The sequence below is a fragment of the Microchirus variegatus genome (assembly GCF_963457635.1).
Source record: "Microchirus variegatus genome assembly, chromosome: 5".
NCBI classification, from domain to species: domain Eukaryota; kingdom Metazoa; phylum Chordata; class Actinopteri; order Pleuronectiformes; family Soleidae; genus Microchirus; species Microchirus variegatus.
Window position 1 is genome coordinate 31835418 of NC_139806.1, and position 9791 is coordinate 31845208.

Below are 9791 nucleotides of genomic sequence, written 5' to 3' on the forward strand. Positions count from 1 at the left end.
TTAAATTATACAGTGGCAAAACAGCAGATAAATTGGAAAATTAAAACATTGCCGTGTAAAAGAAACTATTCCGACATAACTAACCCACTGTGGGACTCATTGGCTTTCTCTATGGACAACATATATATATAATTGTATTTTAGCACAAATGTTCACTTGGACTCAATAATATACTTGATTAGATTGTGGTGGTCAAAAGTCCACCATGACTTGACCTTGTGAATATGGTTTCTCGGGAATTAACCACATTTAGAAATGTTCACTTGGATTCTCAAGTTTAAGTGATCCGTCTGCCACATTTATACCAATTATCTCTTTCACTTCTTGTCCAAACACAGCCAAAGCCAATCATGTGATAAACAGTTGGATGACAACCCTTTCAGGACAAAACAGCACCAGCACCTGAATGTTTAATAATACCACATTTAGCATTAGTGTTCACTTTGGAATCACAAGTTATCTGTCTAGATTTCAGTGGTTTTGGCCTCTTGAACATTGACTTTCCTCCAGGTCAACATGAGCATGTTAAATGATTCTTGAAAAAATGTACTTGTTTAACAAGTATATGTTTATGTTTTATAGTGTTATTGTCTCATTTCATACGTATGTATTTCTCAGCATTTTTATATTGTGTACTTTCAGTTGCCCAGTGTCTGAATGGTGCTGTGCATGTATGAATAAACCAGCCTTTGACAGTAATTAAAAAACAGTTACAGTGAGACTAAGAGGATGTATTGTGGGCACTCATTGGAGCCCATAGCCTAAGGAACAATGGAATATTGATTAGCTCTGACCTGAATTGATAAATAGGTCAGTTTTGCTCCAACCACAACAAAAAAAACACCTAATAAATAATACATTTAAAGCGGAACTAGACCGGAAGTTCCTATTATCGCTGTTTTTTTTGGTGTGTATCTGCGTCATTACCTTGTTTATGAAGCCTGACGGTTCGAAACAAACAGTTCAGCCACTGCTGAGAATGTTGTGTTTTATTGTAATCTCGGGGCTCAACGAGATCACTGAAAATCCCGTAATAGTTACGTAAGCAGCGGTTCTCCTGAACAACCGATCGTCCTGCCTCGGGCAGTAGTCCGGGCACATCCGGTTACGTACATTGAAGCGCAGAAGAAGAATAACGTCCGTTGTGGAGGTGTTTCACGAGCAACAGTGTCTTCTGACTCTGGGTCTGACTCCGGTTTAAAGTCATAAAAGGGACTGCGGCGGGGAGTCGTGAAGAAGCTATTTTTAAACACTGTTAAAACAATGTTTTGATAATGAGGAGCAGTGCATCCGCCGTTCCAGAGGGGGGTGCTGCGCTTCTGAGAACGGATGTGCTGGATAGTACTGGCCAATCACAAGACTCTGTCTTCTGGGGGTGAAAGTTCACTCTGAAATCTCGCAGCAGAAAAACACTGTCAGAAAAGAGGATTTCTATCGGCTAGGTTACAGCAACTAGGAGGTTTTTGACCATAAAAACAAGTTAATATATGTAAGTAGACCTCCATAACTAACATTTATGTGCAACAGGACCACTCTATGTGATCTTTAATGTAATAAATGAAATTAAATGAATGAATAGAGGCACGACAAGTTTACCTATTAACTGGAGCTCTTATGGGGCCTGCATGGACATGCTGGCCGGGTTTGTGAAAGAAGACGTTATGAGAAGATTGTGGTTTCTGTCACCCTCAACTGATGATTTCAGAAAGAGGCGATGAGAAAAGAATTGAGGAAAATAGCAAGGGAGAAAGAGGAAAAAAATACAGAGGAGGGAATTTCATTTCAGTCATAACTGCTATAAAGGTAGCAGAAATGAAGGTGAAGGGGATGCTATTATGTCTGGAAAGGTTGGTAGGAGGTCCTTCTTAAAGAGATGAGTTTGTGGTCTTTGATGGAAGAATATAGGGACTCACTCTGTGGTGCTGACTGGAGCAAGAAGGTCAATCCACTCTTGGAAATGAGAGGAGAGAAGAGAGAAGCAGGGAAAGTGACGGCCAAGGAGCTCAAACATGACTCCTTCCTTCTCCCTCCTGCGACACGATCCTCTCTCTTCCTCTCAGGTGATGGGCAGTCGTTTTTAGAATGATGATGGTGTGAGGAGGAATTACAGACACTTCACACTGCAATCCAATTATTTTTACCACGTACTACACCACAGTACAGTGGTCACATTCAATTTCCACTATGGGAGCAGTAGCTTACGAAAAGGTCTTTTTTTTAAATAATGCCATCCCACATACTCTGTCATTACTTACAAATTGTCCTCTGCTCCCTGCAATTTGTAACGCTCACTTGAATCATACAATGGTTCCATTAAAGCCAGCAGCCTCCAATACAGTGTGTTACAGTCAGTTAAATTCCAATTTTAGCCTGTCCTTAAAATCATGCATGTGAAATTATAGCAAATAATTTCCTAATTTCCTGGCAGACATTTTTCCCATGCTTTCCTATTAATTATCTAAACTGTGGTCATAGTGGACATAGTCGACCTAATTACTCCCACTACAGATTCATATATCATCAAAACATGTATTATAGTTCTCGCAATAACATGAGATCATAACTTTTGTCAAATCTCTGGTTTGTAAATCTGTGTTTAGTGTCACTATTAACCTTCTGTTTTGCTTTTTGTACACTTTTGTGTTTTCACACTATTGTCTATAAAGTCATGGAGGCCCATAAACAGTGATTAACAGTCAGGTGGCCAGAAACAAAACATCTCTGGGACAAAGTAATACACTGTTTTTTTTGACTCACTCCCTCAAACAGTGTCTACCATAAATAATGCCAACTGTGTATTGATCCACCACAGAAAAGAGTCCCCAACAAATGCATTATATGTCTTTGGAAAGTGAATACTTTAACACATAAAGAGAAATACACCTATTTGCTTCCTTGCTTATAGAGTTAGAGAAGAAGATCAATATCACTCCCGTGTCTGTTTGGTAAACAGCCAGTTAGCTTCAAATGGGGGGAACATCTAACTCTCAGCCACTAATGCTTTAGATTAATTAACACCACACAAGTGATAAGATCACTGTGCAGTTCACACACACACACACACACACACACAACCTGTGGGCTTGTCATCAGGAGTCTGGTCATGTACAACACAACATTTCACCAGACGAGCAGGTCTGCACTCTTAGAAATAAAAGTGCTAAGTAGAACCATATAAGGTTCTTAGGCTTGTCCTCATAGGAGAACCCTTTTTAGTATTATAATAATAACAATACACATTTTTTTGCAGGATTTGAAGAATCACAGAAAAACAATAAACGATTTCCTCTTCTTTCTAGTACTGTAGGTTTCTGCCCACTGGTCTCTGATTTCGCTGGAATTCTCACTGGCTTTGAATAGATTTCTTGCAGACTGGAAACCAGATCCGAAGACTTCACACATAGCAACTTGTGTTGCCTTGACGGCAGCTTCAGAAAACTGTGAACGATAGCTTTTTTTCATACAAAACATCAAAGTTATGGAACAATTCCTTTTAGACAATTTCCTTTTAGTAATGTTTCCAATAGTGGCGTATAAAGTAATCCAGGTTTGGTGTCTGGAGAAATAACAACACTGTCAGGTGCACTGAACCACAGGCAGCTGTGTGAGCTGACTTGCATCTAAAAAATATCATGATATCTTGTTTGTGTCTTGGCATATTATTGATGTCAATGATCCAGGTGGGAAAACTGTTTTTTGTTGAATTTGTGAATCCATTAAACTTTAATTGCCTTTTAAACCGTAAAACATCCCAGTATCTGTAGCAGCAGCAGCAAGAACAATGTGATAATGTCAAACAGTGCAGTGGCTCCTCAGGGCTTCAGCTTAGTGAGCGTGACATGGTTGAAATGATGCTGGTGTGACTGAGACAACAAAGGAAGCTGAGCATTTTTCAGTCAAAGGACGGTCCTGTGACATCAAGATGACTGACAGCTCCCGGGTCGTCATGGTCAGTGGGAGGGACCGACTCCTGCTCTGATGCATCTCTTGATTTGTTGTCACTGAGATTGATTGACATGTGATGGTGACATGGCTTATTTATCTCTGCTCACTTTAACCTCCCACCCTCAGCTGGTGAGACCCATGAGACCAGACAAGTGAATCACGCCCATTAACTCTAGACCATCGGTTCTCAAAGTGCGGCCCGGGGGCCAATGGCGGCCCACAGAAACATTTCTGGCGGCCCGCAATGAATTACAGTTGATAGTTTTATTCCAGGAGCTACTAAGCTTGTTAAATGTTTATTGGACATTACTGGATCAATTAGTGTAAACTGTACAACTGTATTTACTATGTCATCAAATTTTGGATGACATAGTGACACAGTATAGTATGACATTTTTGTCAAATTTTGGCAGTTAAATTTTTCCCCCCAAAAATTTCACATTTTGGACGACATAGTTAAGTATGACGTTTTTGTCAAATTTTTGACCCAAATTTTTTTTTGAAAAAAATGTTCAAATTTGGGACGGCATATATGTCATTTTTGTCAAATTTTGGACCATATTTTTCTCTGAAAAAAATTGTCAAATTTGGGACGACATAGAATTGTACAACGTTTTTGTCAAATTTTGAACCAAAAACGTTTTTCCCAAAATGTTTTCATATTTTGGACAACATAGTATAGTATGACGTTTTTGTCAAATTTTGGACCAAATTTTTTTTTTGTTTGAAAAAAACAAAGTTTTTTTTGAAAAAAATTGTCAAATTGGGACAACATTGTATTGTACAACGTTTTTGTCAAATTTTGGACCCACATTTTTTTTGAAAAAAATGTTCAAATTTGCGACGGCATATGTCATTTTTGTCAAATTTTGGACCAAATTTTTCTTTGAAAAAATTTGTCAAATTTGGGACGACATAGTATTGTACAACGTTTTTGTCAAATTTTGAACCAAAAACTTTTTTCCCAAAATGTTTTCATATTTTGGACAACATAGTATAGTATGACGTTTTTGTCAAATTTTGGACCGAATTTTTTTTTGTTTGAAAAAAACAATTTTTTTTTTGAAAAAAATTGTCAAATTGGGACGACATAGTATTGTACAACGTTTTTGTCAAATTTTGGACCCAAATTTTTTTTGAAAAAAATGTTCAAATTTGGGACGGCATATGTCATTTTTGTCAAATTTTGGACCAAATTTTTCTCTGAAAAAATTTGTCAAATTTGGGACAACATTGTATTGTACAACGTTTTTGTCAAATTTTGGACCCACATTTTTTTTTAAAAAAATGTTCAAATTTGCGACGGCATGTCATTTTTGTCAAATTTTGGACCAAATTTTTCTTTGAAAAAATTTGTCAAATTTGGGACGACATAGTATTGTACAACGTTTTTGTCAAATTTTGAACCAAAAACTTTTTTCCCAAAAAATGTTCATATTTTGGACAACATAGTATAGTATGACGTTTTTGTCAAATTTTGGACCGAATTTTTTTTTGTTTGAAAAAAACAAATTTCTTTTTGAAAAAAATTGTCAGATTTGGGACGACATAGTATTGTACGTTTTTGTCAAATTTTGAACCAAAAACTTTTTTCCCAAAAAATTGTCATATTTTGGACGACATAGTATAGTATGACGTTTTTGTCAAATTTTGGACCGAATTTTTTTTTGTTTGAAAAAAACAATTTTTTTTTTGACAAAAATTGTCAAATTGGGACGACATAGTATTGTACAACGTTTTTGTCAAATTTTGGACCCAAATTTTTTTTGAAAAAAATGTTCAAATTTGGGACGGCATATGTCATTTTTGTCAAATTTTGGACCAAATTTTTCTCTGAAAAAATTTGTCAAATTTGGGACGACATAGTATTGTACAAAGTTTTTGTCAAATTTTGAACTAAAAACTTTTTTCCCAAAAAATGTTCATATTTTGGACAACATAGTATAGTATGACGTTTTTGTCAAATTTTGGACCGAATTTTTTTTTGTTTGAAAAAAACAAATTTCTTTTGGAAAAAATTTTCAAATTGGGACGACATAGTATTGTACAATGTTTTTGTCAAATTTTGGACCCAAATTTTTTTTGAAAAAAATGTTCAAATTTGGGAACGGCATACATGTCATTTTTGTCAAATTTTGGACCAAATTTTTCTCTGAAAAAATGTGTCAAATTTGGGACGACATAGTATAGTATGACGTTTTTGTCAAATTTTGGACCAAAAACTTTTTTCCCCAAAAATGCTAACATTTAGAACGACATAGTATATTCTGACGTTTTTGTCAAATTTTGGACCAAAAAAATTTTATCAAAAAAATTGTCACATTTTGGACAACATGGTATAATATGTCGGTTTTGTCAAATTTTGGACACCATAGTTATTACAAATGGGATTTGGCGGCCCTCAGTCCAATGTTGGGTTCCTAAATTGGCCCTCAGGTATCAAAGCTTTGAGAACCCCTGCTCTAGACTTTAAAGAAAAAGAGATGAAGTCAACCATTACAATAGCATATAGAGGTTTTATTAAAGTAATACTTTTATTAAATTGGAGTGAAACAACAAGACATTTTTGTGAAAAAAAACACAAATTAAGCAACCTTTTGACACAATTTTGAGATGGCTCGACTCTTTTTTGAGTCAGGCTTTGTCAAGCATTGTTTGTGGTGGAGTGCAAATGGGGGATTGACAACCAGTAATCTGCTCCTGAATGGCTGTCAAGCAGCAGGATGAAGATCTGTCATGTCAGACATTTTAGTTGATTTGGTTCAGTTGAGATCCACACATCGATTGCCTTACGTCAGTGACTTTATTTCTCAATGCACTTAAGAGGAAAACTATGTTTCTGAAAACCAAAAAGACCAAAAATAAATGGATGGCTGAAATTTACAACAAAGAACTGCTCCTCCGCTCACCCCCTCCCTTCCCTGAGCGCTACGGTATCCGCAGCTGGTCAAATGTCGTCCTCGTCGTCTTTCTCCGTGTCAGCAGATGAGGTTCGTGAGGCGAGGGAGAGGGCGGAGCTACCGCGGCCGTAGCAGACGAAGCGGAGAGAGAGGAGGCGGGACTTCCGCTACAAGTAAAGCGACGCTTGATTTGTTCTCTCGCTTTTGTCCTTACAGGCTCCGGTAGAAACATGCCGTCTCGCTGCTAACAGTGGCTATGCAACCGCGGCCCGCGACCATGTTATTTTACATGACTTTTTAAAACACTACGAAAATTAAACAAAAACTATTATACAGCGACTAGACAATGCAGGAGCACATAATATGTATAAAAAAGTGGATTTTGGGTTATATAAACCCATAAATACTACACAGTGTCCCTTTAAACTGTACATAAACATACACATGTAACGTACACAAAAATGCTCAACAAAACAGTAAAAACTGATTTCACACCATTGCTACTCAAGGCTACTATCTCAAATCATGTACAGTACAGTACATGTACGTGGAATTACAACTTTAGGGGGTGCAACATTTTTACCTTCATACTCATAAACGGGAAAATATGACCTCTCAGTACAACTGGAACACATTATTATGATCCACAATACACTATTAGCTACACTATACAATAATATGTGATTTTAGGTTGTGGTGTGTTCAACTCTGTAGGAGGACTAGACGGCAGTTGAAGAGGCACAGTGAAGGGATTTAGTGACTTCAAAGCTCCTTCTTTTGTTCCGTCAACATTTTAAACCACAGATGCAAACACCTTCCATTCATCTACACAAAAGAGAGGGGTGGAACTGTGTGTACAGCACCAGAGCAGAGCAAAAGGTGAGGCAGTCCTCACAGAGCGTGGAAACACACATTTGAGAAAGTGTGTGTGCGTGTGTGTGTGTGTGTGTGTGTGTTCTTGTATTTGTGGCATACTGAGGATCAGTGAGGGTTTTTAACCAACAAAGTGAGGTCATTTTTAAGGAGTGAGGACATTTTGGCCGGTCCTCACTTTGTTTTCATTGAAATCACTTCCTTAGGTTGCTATAACATGCTATACTCAATTTGTCAAAAAAAAAAAAAATCTAATTTTGGATGACAAAGTATAGCATGATTTTTTTGTCAAATTTTGGACCAACATTTTTTTTTCAACTTTTGGATGACATTGTATAGTATGACGTTCTTGTCAAATTTTGGACCAAAAAATTAGAAAAAAATGTTTTTCAACTTTTGGATGACAAAGTATAGTATGACATTTTTGTCAAATTTTGGACCAACATTTTTTTTTCAACTTTTGGATGACATAGTATAGTATGACGTTTTTGTCAAATTTTGGACCAAAAAATTTAAAAAAAATTGTTTTCAACTTTTGGATGACAAGTATGACATTTAAGTCAAATTTTGGACCAAAAATTCTGGGTAAATTTTTTTTTCAAATTTCGTACGACATAGTATAGTATGACGTTTATGTAAAATTTTGGACCAAAATTTTTTTTTCAACTTTTGGATGACATAGTATAGTATGACGTTTTTGTCAAATTTTGGACCAAAAAATTTTTAATTTTTTTTTTCAACTTTTGGATTACAAAGTATAGTATGACATTTTTGTCAAATTTTGGACCAAAAATTCTGGGTAAATTTTTTTTTCCAAATTTCGTACGACATAGTATAGTATGACGTTTTTGTCAAATTTTGGACCAAAAAATTAAAAAAAAAATGTTTTCAACTTTTGGATGACAAAGTATAGTATGACATTTTTGTCAAATTTTGGACCAAAAATTCTGGTTTAATTTTTTTTTTCAAATTTTGTACGACATAGTATAGTATGACGTTTTTGTAAAATTTTGGAGCAAAATTTTTTTTTAAACTTTTGGATGACATAGTATAGTATGACGTTTTTGTCAAATTTTGGACCAAAAAATTAAAAAAAAAATGTTTCAACTTTTGGATGACAAAGTATAGTATGACATTTTTGTCAAATTTTGGACCAAAAATTCTGGTTTAATTTTTTGTTTCAAATTTTGTACGACATAGTATAGTATGACGTTTTTGTCAAATTTTGGACCAAAAAATTTTTAATTTTTTTTTTCAACTTTTGGATGACAAAGTATAGTATGACATTTTTGTCAAATTTTGGACCAAAAATTCTGGGTAAATTTTTTTTTCCAAATTTCGTACGACATAGTATAGTATGACGTTTTTGTAAAATTTTGGACCAAAATGTTTTTTTCAACTTTTGAATGACATAGTATAGTATGACGTTTTTGTCAAATTTTGGACCAAAAAATTAAAAAAAAAATGTTTCAACTTTTGGATGACAAAGTATAGTATGACATTTTTGTCAAATTTTGGACCAAAAATTCTGGTTTAATTTTTTGTTTCAAATTTCGTACGACATAGTATAGTATGACGTTTTTGTAAAATTTTGGACCAAAATTTTTTTTTCAACTTTTGAATGACATAGTATAGTATGACGTTTTTGTCAAATTTTGGACCAAAAAATTAAAAAAAAAATGTTTCAACTTTTGGATGACAAAGTATAGTATGACATTTTTGTCAAATTTTGGACCAAAAATTCTGGTTTAATTTTTTGTTTCAAATTTCGTACGACATAGTATAGTATGACGTTTTTGTAAAATTTTGGACCAAAATTTTTTTTTCAACTTTTGGATGACATAGTATAGTATGACGTTTTTGTCAAATTTTGGACCAAAAATGTTTTACATTTTTTTTTCAACTTTTGGATGACATAGTATAGTATGACGTTTTTGTAAAATTTTGGACCAAAAATTAAAAATAAATAAATCAATCAAAAAAGTTTTGCTCTGGGGCTCTACCTGCAGACATTTTATGGTACTGCAACCAGAAGTTCTTTGTAGATGTCATTCATGAAGTAGATATTTGTAA